Raw genomic sequence first — 16092 nt, forward strand, 5'->3', positions numbered from 1 at the left:
AAGAGGGCACGGCCACTTGTCCAAAAATAAAGCCCAAGGCTGACCCGGAGAGTAAAGAGTTTGCACTGTCAAAGGCCTGGGAAGCAGCCGCCATGGCCGGGAACCTCCAGTCTCAACCTCTCGATGCCCAGGGTTGGGTGACTCCATACAGTTAAGGGCCTTAGGCAGAGAATCCCGGATTCTTCCTGATTCTTCCTGCAAGCAGCTGGAACAGGCACCCAGTGGGCAGGGAGAAGGGGAGCTCGACCACTAAACTTGCTTTCCTGAGAATCCTGCTGGAACACCTGCAGTGTTCCTCTAATTAGTTCCCGTGACTCATCAATGCCTCCGGACGACCTAGTGCTGAGCACAGCGAGGTTCTGCCAGAATATGGTGCCTACTCTCCCACCCCTCCGGTAGCAATCTTTCCTACTCCGAGCCATTAGAGATTCTCAAGGTGACCCAGAAGCCACAAAGAACCTTTCCGCTGTGGAATCATCAGCCTTTGTTTACATCAACACTCCACAGCTACGACCTCTTTCTTTGCAATTTATAATCAAGTAACCCAAGATGATGGCCTGAGTCCATCATGCCTGAAAATGACCACCCCTATAAATATGACTCTGATCACATCACCTGGAAAACAGCTCGTTCACCACCTGCTGCCTCCTCTAACCTGCCAGGGCCCCCACTGTTCACACACCTGCTTCTTCCTTAACAAACGGGTCCTCCGGGTGGGAGGAGCTCAGGAATGGACTGACTGCACTCTGACCGCCAATTCCTTCAACGGCAACAAACACAATCCCGGGGTTCACAGAACGCCCCAGAGAGGTTTCTTCAATATTGCTCTACGTACGTATCTTTTTTTTCCCCCAAGATGACAGAGCATTTTATGGTAAGAGTCCTCATCTTCACTCCTTTGGATTCTTCTTCAGGAATCTTCAACCGTGGTATCTAAGGTATTACTAGGAACATAGTGAATTAACTTGAATCCGGCATCAAACTTGGCAAGCTCCCCGCGATGTCACTCCTCAGTGGCATCAGCGGTTTTGAGGACTCTCGTGCTCTTGCAAACGTGGGTATTTCTTAAAGCCATGAGAAGTGACAAAATAATGATTTTGACTACTGGTAACTCTATTTTCCCCTCCGATCACCTTGGGCAGTTTAAAAATTCACAGGGGCACCTGGGTGGCTCAGTCGGTTAAGCGTCCAACTTCGGCTCAGGTCATGATCTCGCCGTCTGTGAGTTCGAGCCCCGCGTTGGGCTCTGTGCTGACAGCTCAGAGCCTGGAGCCTGCTTCTGATTCTGTGTCTTCTTCTCTCTCTGCCCCTCCCCAATTTGTGCTCTGTCTCTGTGTCTCTCAAAAAATAAATAAATGTAAAAAAAAATTTTTTTAATAAAATAAAATAAAAATTCACAGATCCTTTATAAAAAGAAAGATCCGGTGGCAACAGGGTGATCTTTATGCCAATCCAGATTGTGAGATAGCTTCAGAGCTACTTGTAAATGTTGTAGAAATTCACTGTATTTGGTGCAGCCTTTCTACGTCACATGGGCTTGTGAAACTGACACGGACCCTCCTTTAAAGGTCCTAGTCGATATAATCCTAATGTAGTCTTAAAAAATGACTTTGTAACTTCTGTTGAGAGTTGCCAAATTACAATTGAACTCTGAACCCCTTTGAGATTTGATATGGCCTAGTTCTTAAATTCAAAGCAGTGGCCCAAACTGGCTTACAAATCGTGTCATTGGTTTTGGTGGATTATACACAAGGAAACCAGCATTTGAAGAAAGGCTCACAGGCAGGGGTCATCAAAGGTCTTTCCTCGCTATTCCTCCTCTGACACAGCTTCTCAGTCCCCTTAGCCAGGCCCTTAGACGCAGGTAACTGCCATGAATGCTACTTCCTTCCTCTAGAAGAAGGCCACCCTGGGAACAGATCTCATCTACTCTCATAGGCTTCAACAACGACTTTGTGCAAAGGACCAATGTCTCTATCTCTGATGTCTTCCCCAAGCCTGTAGACCCTTATTTTTCGCTGCCCAGTGGGCATGGACAGCATGCCTATCTCAAGCCTGGCATTTTTTTTTTTAATTTTTTTTTTCAACGTTTTTTTATTTATTTTGGGGACAGAGAGAGACAGAGCATGAACGGGGGAGGGGCAGAGAGAGGGAGACACAGAATCGGAAACAGGCTCCAGGCTCTGAGCCGTCAGCACAGAGCCTGACGTGGGGCTCGAACTCACGGACTGCGAGATTGTGACCTGGCTGAAGTCGGACGCTTAACCGACTGCGCCACCCAGGCGCCTCTCAAGCCTGGCATTTTAAAAACATACTCTATGGGGCGCCTGGGTGGCTCAGTCAGCTAAGCATCCAACTTTGGCTCAGGTTATGATACCACGGTTCGTGAGTTCAAGCCCTGTGTCGGGCTCTGTGCTGACAGCCCAGAGCCTGGAACCTGTTTCAGATTCTGTGTCTCCCTCTCTCTCTGCCCCTCGCCTGTTCATTATCTACCTCAAAAATAAATAAACATTAAAAAAAAAAAAGTCCATCCTCTTGCTTCTACGTCATCTCTCTATAACCTTCTGTTCTTCTAGTCCTTTCAGTAACATGCCAGCCCAGTTCATTCTCCACTCTTAATACCATAATGTTCAACTACCCCCCGAAATCCTATTTGTTTTCCCAACAAAATGTTCCTTTGAACCATTCCCTCCTCTGCTTCTTGCTGTCACTACTGAGATTCTGGCCTTCACCAATTATAAATAATTTTATAATACAGTGTACGAGCAAACAAAACACAACACAACAGGAAACAACCAGTAGGGCAATAGTTGGTTCCACGTTAGTCAGGTTCCGTTACGCGCGGAGCCTGCTTCTCTTTCTCTTTCTCTCTGCTCCTCTCCCCTGCTCACGCTCTCTCTAAAATAACAATGAAAAAATTAAGTTAAAAAAGGAAAGAAAATAACACTTTGACAAAGGGATTCCTCTCTTTAGCCAAAAATATCCAGGGCTCGCTTCCACAGCATATATACTAACCAAAAATATCCAAAGCTTTAAGACCCCTTCCGTGTGTTTCATACTAACAGCTTAGCAAATACTTCTAACTGATGGCACAAAGCAAAACTTTCCCATCGACATGATCACAAAGTCTCCATTAGGAAGGTCAAACTTCAGTAGGATATATTTAGATCTTTAGCGTTGGGTGCTCGATTTGTCTTTGTTCTAGTTGATAGTTAACATCGGCCCAGGGAAATGTACAGATTCGTTTCATTAAAAAGGAGCCGCCAGTGAAAGAGATTAACTGCTTTTTTCTCAATGATCAATTACTTAAAACACGCCCCAGTCGAGGCCCCATTGAACCCTGCCTGCTTTGCCATCGCATGGCATGGCCACCATCAGCCATGTGCCTTGTCGATCGTCCGCTCTTGAATTCACTGTCTGCAAACTACTGACCCCCATGAACTGGGTAAGAATATGTATGTCCAAGAAATTTCATATAAAAGCCGTGAAATTAGTAACAGGCATGTTTTAAGCTCTTAAATCTTAAAAAAAAAAAAATTAACGAGAGCTGCCTGGTTTGTAAACCTCCCATGGAATAGGAGGGGAACAAAGTAAGGAGGTGCCAGATAAGGGGGAAAACAGAACAGTAGTTTAGAGGCATGAACGGGGCTGTGGTACCAACGACTACTTCAACTTTCTAAAAACAGCAGTTAACATTTTATGTTACAACAGACTCATTGCGGTCACATTCCAACTGCCTGTCAAGCAGCTCACGTTGCCAAAAACTTAGAATAGGTAACACTTAAAACTCTACCCAAAGGTGGGCTTGGGGGTAAAATGCAAATGTTTTCTTCTTTTGTATCAGCAGACGGAGCATCTCTGCTGGGCTACTGCTCACATGGGGGTGGGGTCCTTTCTTCTCTTTTTTTTAGGGCAGGCATGGGGTTTTGGTCTGGCACTCTGCCAGCGGTCAGCCCATCACAGGCTGTGAGGGGCCCCTCTGAACTTGCCAGCATGGCTGCTGGGCCATGGCCGTGGCCGTTCATTTCTGGTGATCAAGACCATGTGCTCCAGAAGTGCTGCTTTACCAGTAGCACTCAAAACCCTGTCCTCGAAACCCCTCAAAACCCTGTCCTATCCTGTGTGGGCCAGCACCGCTCCTGACTCCTCCTAGGGCGCCATGCACTAGAGCTGGGGGTGGGATGGACGCGGGGTGTAGACCTCCCAAGCTCTTCATGGTGGATTAGTGGTGTGAATACCAAATACTTCCCGTTCTCTGCCTCTATCCTCTACCCCAACTACATGTTAAAAGAATCTTTTTCATCCAAGATGTTATTCTATTCATTTCCATTTCCTCAAATCCCTTCTTCATTGAAAATATAAAAGTAGACTTCAACATAGAGTCTTCCCAAACCACAAAAATTCCATTACAGTGTGGGGTCGCATTGAGTCTGCTTTTGCTCCGAAACGGAGAGCTATGTGTTTGAAAATACCATACCCTGAAGCTCAGAAGTACTATCTGCTGTAACCCAGAGCTCAAAATAGCAGAACAGAGACTCAAACAATAATGTGAGGGGGCAGATTCTCACCAGAAATAACTATTTGCTAATGCACCATCCTGGAAGCAAATACCAAGTCTCAAAAAACATAATTAAATAGTTTTTTTACGTTAATTTCTAAATGATCTTAGATTTTTTTTTTTTTGAGAGAGAGAGAGAGAGAGAGAGAGAGAGCAAGCAGAGAGAGAATGCAAGCAGGGGAGGAGCAGAGGGAGAAAGGGAGAGGGAGACAGTCCTGGGCTCCATCCAGGGCAGAGCCCGATGTGGGGCTTGATCCTACAACCCTGGGATCATGACCTGAGCGGAAATCAAGAGTTGGACACTCAACCAACCGAGCCACCCAGGCACCCCTGCATCATATCTGAGAAAGAAGATAGTCACAGGTCGATCCAGATAGCAGAATGAGTCCCCAAAGCAAGGCACTTGAGGGCTTGTATTTAATTCAGAGTCTGAACTTATAATAATAAGCCAAGAGCTTTAGATGGAAAGAAATGACTTTGGAACCTCTTTATTAATAAAATCTTTGACCATACTTTTTTTCAAACGTTTATTTATTGTTGAGAGACAGAGAGAGACAGAGCATGAGCAGGGGCAGAGAGGGAGGGAGACACAGAATCCAAAGCAGGCTCCAGGCTCTGAGCTGTCAGCACAGAGCCCGACGTGGGGCTTGAACTCACAAACCGTGAGATCATGACCTGAGCCGAAGCTGGACGCTTAACTGACTGAGCCACCTAGGCAGGCGCCCCTCGTTGAGTTTGTTTTTTTAACACTTGTGGAATTCCATGTGCAAACAATATTAATTATAACGAGCTCGAATAACACAGATATTATTCAGAAACGTATTTCTCGCTCAATGTCTACCAAATGTTCATCTTCTCTCTTAACACCAGTGCTTTCCTCCAAACCGGGTCTCCCACGACCCTGCAGGACAGACCCCTCCCCTCCCCTCCGGCCCCCCGCCCAGGGTCAGGCTCAACCTCCCGATGAGGCCTCCTCAATTCCCTGCAGCTGTGCTTCCTCAGGGCTCAGCACAATTGCTGACATTTGATTCCTATTCAGTATTTATTGTCCTGTACCTTATACCTGCACAGTTACCTCAATTACAAGCTTCCTGAAGGCAAAGACCATTTCTCATGCCATTTAATGTCCTCCACAATACTTAGAGAGATGGCAAATTCTTGCCCCTCTCCTTCTATTGCATATTGCAGGTGTCTGGCCAGTGTGAGCAGAGCCAAATTGGCAAGCATCAGGAGAGATCACTTCAGCGTGACTTTGAGCCAGCCAGCCCGTCTCTACTTCTTTTATTTTTTAATGTTTTATCTTATTTTTGCTGTCAGCACAGAGTCCAATGCGGGGCTCGAACTCACGAACCGCGAGATCATGCCCTGAGCCGAAGTCGGACGCTTAACCGACTGAGCCACCCAGGCGCCCCAGTTCACTATCCCTACTTCTGAAAGCACCTAACTGGCATCATGACAGTGGTGCCGAGATAGCAACCCCACCCTCCCCAACTTCTCAAGTGTTTTAAGACTCTGAACGTTCTTAGCAACTAATATTAACTGCAACCCAACCATCAAGAGACCTTCCAATGCACATGTGCTCTATACAGGACCAGACCCTGCCCCACTTTGCATTTAGCAGTACCAGGAAGGACCCGATGACACAGAGTAAGACGGTGACTGGCTAAGCACTCCACCATCTCAGGCGCACGAGAAGGAACTGGAATGGGTTCACAGGGTGGCCAGAGGAACAATTAAAGGGCGGGGAGAGAACGCCTAAGAAAAAAACAAAGCAGATGAAACTGGGATTAATCTAAAGAAAAAGAGGTCAGGGCAATAATGGTCTTTACGTGTACAGTGAGTTACTTTAAGCCAATGAATAATCAGCTCTTTTCCAGCTAAGGAGGACAACACGGGGGGAAAGTTTGTTTTATATGTACCAAGAGATGGAGGTTAGATAAACTCACGGCTCTCGCCACAGAGGTGATTACAGCTATAATAACAGCTGAAGGAGGCTGTACTGACTCTACGGCTGGGAAATTTTTATGATGGAATGAATGGCCTCTCTATCCACGATGGCAAACGCCCTTATTCTTTCGGATATGGACAATGTGATAATATCACTTTCTCGGCCCTTTTTGCTAGGTCCAATCACAGGGATTACACCGGAATGGAAAGAGAACCGAATTCATAATTTCACCACTTCCTAAAGTTCCACTTTGGAAATGAGATATAAACCTAAAGAGTTCGTTCTCACAGCATATAAATTAGATGATACAATTTTCCTTTTGACAAACGAAATACAGAAGATCCCGAATCTGTACATTCAACTCCCCACCTTACAATTTTCATCCATCTTACTCCATAAAGATCCTTGCATTATATAAACGCACATATTCAACGTGGAATGATCCTGACCTGGTAAACATCTCCACATCCTAAGATGGCAAATATGGAAGGTGCTATTAGAGATGGGATGTTTATCCCAAGACCCTTTACAAAACCCAGGCTTTAAAGAGTAATTCCTAAAAAAATTTATTGCAATTCGTTGACATTAGTAAGAGTTGTAGCCTGAATTTTCTAACAGTTCTACATAAACTTTTTAAAAATAGTTTGATGTTGGGGAGCCTGGGTGGCTCAGTCGGTTAAATGTCTGACTCTCGACTTCGGCTCAAGTCATGATCTCAAGGTTCATGAGATAGAGCCCTGAGTCGGGCTCTGCACTGACAGCATGCAGCCTGCTGGGGGATTCTCTCTCTCCGCTCCCCTCTCTCTTTCTTTCTCTCCCTCTCTCTCAATATATAAATAAATAAACAAACAAAAATAAGTTTGATGTTTACAGGCTCTCTTGGTGAACTGAACATTATAGGGGCCAAAGGGTTTTTAAAAGCCATCAAAAGGCCGCATTTTCCATATCCTCTAACACAGAGCCGAGACTTATATTGCTATGCGGTAACGGTCTCTATTAAAACATAATCCGATATGACAATTTCTGCAATGCTACCTCGAGGGAAGGGTTTACATGATCAGAGTTTAAAAATTTTCCACAGACACCCAATGTTCAGAAGTCTTTTTAAAGCTATGTGGCTATAAATAACATATTAACAGTAATTCCATTTTTGAAAAGGAATAGCTACTATAATTAATGTTTAAAAATGCCATCTTTCAAATGGCAATGGGAACATCGTGGTCCCATTTGCTTTTGTAGGCAGGTGTTCGCCTGAACGAAGGCCAGTGTCACCTCTCGCTGCACCCTCTGTCTTCACCATCCGCTGCCTTGAATAATGCAGCCCCTACCCCTGAACCAAACTAGCACGTGCCCCACTTCCAGTCCTGGGAAGGTTATTAAGTTTTCTGGAGGGTCCGTGCTTTATTAGATGCTGTTTCCTCCCTGGCAACATCCAGACCGCTGAGCTCTGGGTGGCCTCTGCAGCCCCCGACTCAGCACGCCTGGACCCTGGACCACTCGCTTGCACCTGTCTGTGGCCAGTGACGGTCCCACTAGTAGGCGCATAGCTTGCCACGAGATCACAGGTTCTTTAGAGGTAGGTACCGTGTCATATATACCTCTCAACCCTCTACAGAATGGCACGCCAAATGGGTACGTGATAGATGCTCCATAAACATTTCACATGGTAAAGATCTGAAGGCCTCAAGCGTCAACATTCCTGGGTTGATTTACACAAAGATCAAGGGACTTTTAGTAAGAAAAGAATGCTATTCTTTGGAATAATGAAGTCCATTTAGTTGACTTTTATTACTCGGAGGAATTAAGTGGTGGCTGGATTTTTAGCCATTATCTGTTGGCTCAAACTGCTCTTTTTCGAGAGGTGGGGGTGGGAGGAGTCGTTCCTGACCACCTGCCCCTCCCCCCACCACCAACACACCAAGATCGTCCTGCCGCAGGCTCGCGGTCTTTGCTCATGCAGCTTTTTATTTTCCCTTTGTTGGACCGATCACAGTTGGTAAGTCACATTTGTATGATTATTTGACTGTCTGATTAATGTCCTGTCTTCGTCCATTCAGGTTGCTATTGCAAAACACTGTAGACTGGGTGGGTGTCTTATGAACAACAGTTTTGCAGGCTGGGAAGTCTGAGGAAGCAGACAAACAAACAGGTGAGGCCTGAGCATGAGGCGCTCTAAGGGTTCAGTGTCAGGAGATGAAAAGAACCACCATATAACTGGCTCAAGGCTTGCTTTAAAAATGCCTGAGGAGGGGCACCTAGCAGGGCCCAGTCAGTTGAGCATCCGACTCTTGATTTCAGCTCAGGTCACGATCTCATGGTTTGTGAGTTGGAGCCCTGAGTCAGGCTCTATGCTGTCAGTACAGAGCCTGCTTGGGATTCTCTCTCTCCCTCTCTCTCTCTCTTTCTCTGCCCCTCCCCTGCTCATTCTCTCTCTCTCTTCAATGTTTAACAAACATTAAAAAAATGCCTACGCAAAGTCTCAGTTTTCCTCCCTCCTCTATAAGCACTCCCATAACCTCTGTTGTACAAATCATTTTCTTAGAAATAGTCTACTTTTTCAATCAAGCTGGGTCAACTTCAGCCTACCCCGTCTCAAGAAATAAGTTTTCAAGGGGCGCCAGGGTGTCTCCGTCGGTTAGGCATCCGACTTCGGCCCAGGTCATGATCTTGCAGTTCGCAAGTTCGAGCCCTGCGTCGGGCTCTGTGCTGACAGCTCAGAGCCTGGAGCCTGCCTCAGATTCTGTGTCTCCCCCTCTCCCTCTGCCCCTCCCCCGCTCACTCTCAGTCTCATTCTCTCTTTCAAAAATAAATAAAAACATTTAAAAAATTAAAAAAAAAAGAAAGTTTTCAAGGACGTGAACTGAGAGTTGTCAAGAACCATAAAGAACATGAGATTTGCCTTAGAGGCTAACAAATGAGCCTGCCCTAGTTTTATGGGTGCCGGCAGAAGACATCGACCCCTGGGTCAGAAGTGAAAGACTTCAATACTTACAGCAGTCAGTGTAAGCTCCGTGTCCCTTACTGGTTTTCCAAGCCCCGTAAGTCCCCAGAAGCAAGAGAAGTAAATGCGTGTGCGACGAGTGGGTGTCACAGCTGAAGAATCGTGAGCTTTAGGAAATCCCAATCTTTTATAATGAGCTACAAGCAAACCTGTCCAACCTTTGCTCCAGGTGCAGATATGATCTCTATGACACGAGGCAGCAAACAAATCTACCCTCTGCTCCCGGCGGAGACACTATCTCTATCTTCCAAGGCTGTTGGCTGTACAAACAACCTTGAAAAGACAATTCAGAACAAACGGCTTACTGGCACCCCTGCTCACAAGAGGCCCCTGGATAATTCCGTCCCAGTAAGAGTCAGTTAAGCAGCGTATTTTGGAGAACTTATGAGCGCTCCTTCTGTTCCAGCTTGGAATTCAAAACCTCAACTCTTTAAAAAAAATCTACCTTGTATTTACTTCATGGGTAACACTTTCAGATGGTACAAAATTCAAAAGGATTGTCCTTTATAGACAAAAGATGACATACAAGTGGTTTCTCGTTTGCTGTGAGAAGGGACCATATTTGTAAAAGAATGGTTTTCCCTGCATGCTGGTTAATTCTGCCTTTTAATCAATTTCTGAATGACTAATATTCTCTAAATAGGTATTAAAAGCCCAACCTCGGCTCTTAGGAGATACAAGAAACTGCTTCCATTCTACTCACTGGGGTTTCATCGGCTTTCTACTTGGGCCTGAAAATAACCCATATCCGGTCTGCCCAGGCAAACCCAAAGGGGAAAGCATAGGATCTAGAGCAGTATAAAAAAAACTCAGCAGCAGCAACACCTACCCCACAGCTGCCTGGCTGGAGCCTTCGGCACAGTCTCTTAGCTGTCCTACCTGTCAGCAGGCACGCAGCTCTGTCGTCAATGACAGAAAGCTGTGCTCACACCCCTTCTTGTATTGTATTTTATTGCATTATTTATTTAATTGACATCCAAGTTAGTTCGCACACACTGCACTAATGATGTCAGGAGTAGATTCCCGTGATTTATCCCCTATGTGCGCACACCCAGTGCTCATCCCAACAAGTGTCTTCCTTAATGCCCCTCGCCCATTTAGCCCAACCCCCCTCCTGCAACCCCGCCAGCAGCCCTCAGTTTATGCTTTGTATTTAAGAGTCTCTTCTGTTTTGCCCCCCTCCTTGTTTTTATATTATTTTTCCTTCCCTTCCCTTAAGTTCATCTGTTTTGTATCTTAAATTCCACATGAGTGAAGTCATATGATATTTGTCTTTCTCTAATTTCCCTTAGCATAATGCACTCTGGTTCCATCCACATTGTTGCAAATGGCAAGATTTCATTCTTTGTTATTGCTGAGTCATACTCCGTTGTGTGTGTGTGTGTGTGTGTGTGTGTGTGTGTGTGTGTGTGTGTATACACCACGTCTTCTTTATCCATTCATCGATCGATGGACATTTGGGCTCTTTTCCATACTTTGGCTTTTGTCGATAATGCTGCTATAAACATTGGGGTCACACCCCTTCTTTTTGGAAGATGATGTTATTGTCTAATAACCAGGTGAGGACATTTATCACGTTAAGCACTTGATCAATCTCGTTGACTAGCTATGCCATTGGAAACACTTACGAATACTCATCCAAAGAAATACATGGCCATCGTTCTTCCGTTCATTCACTCAGTCATTCATTCCCCTTATTGAGCATCTACCATGTTGGGCATTGTGCGAGGCTCCGGGTATACGGCAGTGAACAAAACAGACCAAAATCTCTGCCCTCTAGGAGCTTACTCTCTAGCAGAGGGTGAAGATAAATGAGTAATATATGTTACATAATGATAAATGTTCAGAGAGAAATGTAATATAGGGAATAGTTAAAATCTCATATAGGACAGTAGAGGAAAGGCACACTGAAAACAAAAGATTTGCCCAATGGCCCCTCTTGATCCCCTGGTCCTCAATCTTTTCTAAATGCTCTAGAACTTTGGGGCAGAAAAAAATGAATTCAGGGCATTACTTGAAACAAATGCTTGAGATAAACAATGAAAATTATAGCCAACAATGTAATGTATCACTATGATGAACTGTATATATAATTATAATTAAATATTGAATATAAAATTCATTAAATATGTAGTTAACTAAATATTACCTATGTAATATTTAAATGGATTTCTTATTCTCTCGTTGAGCATTATTACAACTATGATGAAGACAATGTGATAATTAAAAAAACCTATCATGTCACTGGATCAGTATCAGAATGAGCCTTAAGGAAAAAAATCTCTAAGTTGGTGAGATGATCGCTGCTAATTGGAAAAGACGAGACACACAACTACCGAGTACTGAAGACAGAGCACAGCACCGCCCAGAACCCTGCAGCTGTATTTTACTCCCATCGGGTTGTTACAAAGAATAACAGAAGCTTTGGGGATCTCCTTTTAATTATGGAAACTATCTGTTAATTGAAACATTTTCCTCATCTCGTTAGCAGGTGGGTATGTTTCCCAAGGTTACAAATGGAAACTGGTTCTACTTCCTTCAGATGCTGGCATTCTTTATTGCCCTTTCTGAGGGCAATGCCACTCGCAATCATCTAGCTTCAGCCACTACCTAGATGCCAAAACACTGTCAAATCCTTCTTCCAGAGGAGCCTGGCTGGCTTGGTCACTAGGGCATGTGACTCTGGATCTCAGGGTCATGAGTTTGAACCCCACGTTGTGGGTAGAGTTTACTTTTTTGATATACAAGGAAGAAACTTTTATTTATTTAAGTTTATTTATTTATTTGGGGGAGTGGAGTGGCAGAGAGAGGCAGAGAGAGAGAGAGACAGAGAGAGAGAGAGAGAGAGAGAGAGAGAGAGAGAGAGACAGACAGACAGACAGAATCCCAAGCAGCCTCCACACTGTCAGCACAGAGCCCTATGCAGGGCTCGGACTCAAGAACCTGTGACATCCTGACCTGAGCAGAAACCAAGAGTCAGATGCTTAACCAACTGGTCCACCCAGGCACCCTGGGGGTAGAGTTTACTTAATAAAAAGAAATAATTTAAAAAAAAAAAACAACCTTCTCAACACAAACCATGATCTACCTCTTGAGTGCTAAACCTACTGGACTCCGAATGCACCATGTGTCCTCAACCTCAGTGTAGCCCAGAGAGGCTGAACTCTCTGCCTTGAACTACCCTGTCCAGTGCTCCTGTACTTCTTTAGTGGGCAGCAGCCATCTGTCCACACAGGCAGTCCAACTGGAACCCTGGATCCTTCTTCATTCCTCACCTACGGTCACCAAATCCTATCAACCTTAACTTTCAGTGTCTCTTAAATCTCCCCCCATTCTCCTGTTGCTACCCTACACTATTTCCAAATCAACTACTATCCTCTCACCCCTGAGTCTCTCTGCCTCTTATCTATTTCTCCATCTCAGCACTTATTACCCAGTATCATAAATGTTGCTTATTTGTATGTCTCTCCAAATACCCTATGAGATCTTCGAGGACAAACATGGTATGCTGTCTCTTCCTATTTTCAGCACTTAGCATAATATCCCACAAGGAGTATGTGTCCAGTTAACATTTTCTAATCGGATAAATAACTCCTACACCATCAGATCCCAAGATGTCACACATTTTAGGGAGTGAGATGGGTTCACCAACAAAATTCTGGCTCACCAACCTTGATTCTGTTACAGTTAACCCTGCGAACTCATGGACTGATCACTGGCTTAAGTCTGTGCTCTGAACTCTAGTTCCTCCAAAGCAACCCTTTCCTACCTTCACACACATCTGGCTCTCATGTAAGATGTTTGGTGTCCTCTTTCTCTGTCTCCTTTCAAAACTCAATCCTAGGGAAAGAGTTCATTTCTGCTTTTTATTCCCATAGGTATCTGCATTTTAGGATGTTCTTTCTAATTGTGGAAGGCTACTTCTGGTCCCATTCAAGAACTATGAGGCTTTGGCAGCAAGGTATGTGAGTGAAGGAGAGTAGGGCGTGAGGGAGGGGAGAGAACTTGAGGGAGAAACTCTGCCTGGCCCCCAAATCACAGTCAGAACCTGAATGTTCTTCCTCTGCACTTGGCCAGCTCTTGCCCAAAAGCCCAGGCTGGTTTTAGCAACTTCTCTCTCCCCCAAATCCTCTGTCCTGGGACATTAGCTCACTATCTGGACATGGCATTTTTGCTTTAGATGTAATGGGAAGAAAGAAAAAAAACTTGTTTTAAGACTTAGCTGCAGTCTGGGCCATGGCGGTTAAGAGGAAGACCACATTCCTTAAGGAGAAGACTTCTGTTTCTTCTGGGAAACCATTCTAATGGATTCATAAGAAGTAGAAACTCTAAGACAATGTGGAGTCAGGAGGGTGAGGGAGAAGGAAATGGGGGTCCCAGGGACGGAGGGGAGAAGGGTCTTTGTAGAGAGAGGAAGACCTACCAAGATAGTGGCAGGTGGAAGTTCTGAGTAAGTATGAGAAATGGCCCCGGTCTGTACTTCCTGTTCACTTTTTATGTAAACCTAAAACTACCCTAAAAATAAAAGTCTAGGGGCGCCTGGGTGGCTCAGTCAGTTAAGCATCCGACTTCAGCTCAGGTCACGATCTCACGGTCCATGAGTTCGAGCCCCGCGTCAGGCTCTGGGCTGATGGCTCAGAGCCTGGAGCCTGCTTCCGATTCTGTGTCTCCCTCTCTCTCTGACCCTCCCCCGTTCATGCTCTGTCTCTCTCTGTCCCAAAAATAAATAAACATTAAAAAAAAATTAAAAAAAAAATCAAAGTCTATTAATAGATAGATAGATAGACAGACAGACAGATAGGAGGGGCACCCGCTAATGAGAAACTTCTTGTTTTGGACATGGCCTGAGAATATCAGGACAGTCTTGCCTGTTCTGGGCTATAACTTCCTTCCATTATCCCAAACCTTCAGTAAAGTCTGCCGAAAACAGCTGCCTTATGTTAGTGGGATCTTGGGAAATAAAGAGGCATGGTGGCCAGTGTGAGGTGAAGCAATGCCCAAGGAGCAGCATTCAAAAAGGGAGACCAAGGGGCGCCTGGGTGGCGCAGTCGGTTAAGCGTCCGACTTCAACCAGGTCACGATCTCATGGTCCGTGAGTTCGAGCCCCGCGTCAGGCTCTGGGCTGATGGCTCGGAGCCTGGAGCCTGTTTCCGATTCTGTGTCTCCCTCTCTCTCTGCCCCTCCCCCGTTCATGCTCTGTCTCTCTCTGTCCCAAAAATAAATAAACATTAAAAAAAAAAAAAAGGGAGACCAAGAATTTGGTATTGGCAAGAAGTGGGAGCAAGAGGGGACCACAAGAATGCAAATCTCAAGGGCTCTCTAGAGCTGGGCTTCCCATACTGTAGCCACTAACTACAAAGGGCTACTGAGCACTTGAAACGTGACCAGTCCAAACTGAGATGTGCGATTAAGCACGTATGAAAAAAAATAATGTCAAATATTTCAATAATTTTTATATTAATTACATGTTGAAATAACATTTTGCGTAGGTAGAGATAAATAAAAGACACTATGAAGGTTCATTGCACCCATCCCTTTATGCCTTTTTAACACAGCTATTCAAAAATTTAGAATTCCGTACATGGCTCGCAGAGTATTTCTATTTGGGCAACATCACTCTAGAATCTTGGGGAAAAGGAATGGACTTGCTAGGGTATAAGGAATGAGGTGCATACGCCATTTTCTTTGGGTATTAAAGAAACGGGTAACCCCAGGAATTGGGGACATAGGAAAATAGACATTGACAGATCAAGTGTGAGAAAATAGAAATTTATAGGAATAGAAGACATTTATTTTAGTAAAGTTTTGTTAAACTAAAAATAGTTCCTACAAATAGCAAGTTCTCCTAAAATATGATTTAATTTATATAAACACTCGACTTTTCAGGAACACATTTGTAGTATGAAATAAAGTATACGGGAAAACGTCCCAACATAAGTAACTTACATTCAGCCCTTAGGTTTAAACGAGAAAAGAAAAAAAAAGCAAGGAAGCTTCCCATGGGGGATAAACAAACATGTCTTCTAATACCTTAGTGTGCTGAACAGTGACAACCCAGACCTGAGACTAACGCTTGGTACTTTCCATTAGAAATACAGAGGGCACCTGGATGGCTCAGTTGGTGAAGTGTCCGACTCTTCGCTTTGGCTCACGTCATGATCTCACAGCGCACGCGTCTGAGCCCCACGTTGGGCACTCTGCTGACAGCTTGGTGCCTGCTTGGGATTCTCTCTCACCTTCTCTTTCTGCCCCTCCCCCACACTCTTTCTCTCAAAATAAACATAAAAAAAAATACAGAATACATGCAAAGCCACCGTTGTTTGTGGACCATATTTATTTCAAACCAAATCTAAATCTACTCCTTGCGCCACATCTCAGGCAATTTATGAGCAAAAAAATGAAACAGAATATAATGCCTGGCTCTCAGTTAACCAATCTGGATGTAACCAGAAAACACCTCTTCTCTGACATGGTAGGAGGCTCTAATTCAGTACCTCTGGGTTCTCTATTATACACATTGTTATGTGTATACGGAATCGGCAAACCTCGGACCTAGGATGACTTAAATATCCCATGGTCTAGTCT

The 16092-nt window shown here is 44.6% G+C and overlaps 1 protein-coding gene across 28 annotated transcripts in view; it reads right to left on the minus strand.

Annotated features, from left to right (window-relative positions):
- ABLIM1 (actin binding LIM protein 1) overlaps positions 1-16092 on the minus strand; it is a 303758-nt gene that overhangs the window by 124333 nt on the left and 163333 nt on the right. The window lies entirely within an intron of this gene.

Source organism: Felis catus, chromosome D2 (assembly GCF_018350175.1).
Source record: "Felis catus isolate Fca126 chromosome D2, F.catus_Fca126_mat1.0, whole genome shotgun sequence".
NCBI classification, from domain to species: Eukaryota; Metazoa; Chordata; class Mammalia; order Carnivora; family Felidae; genus Felis; species Felis catus.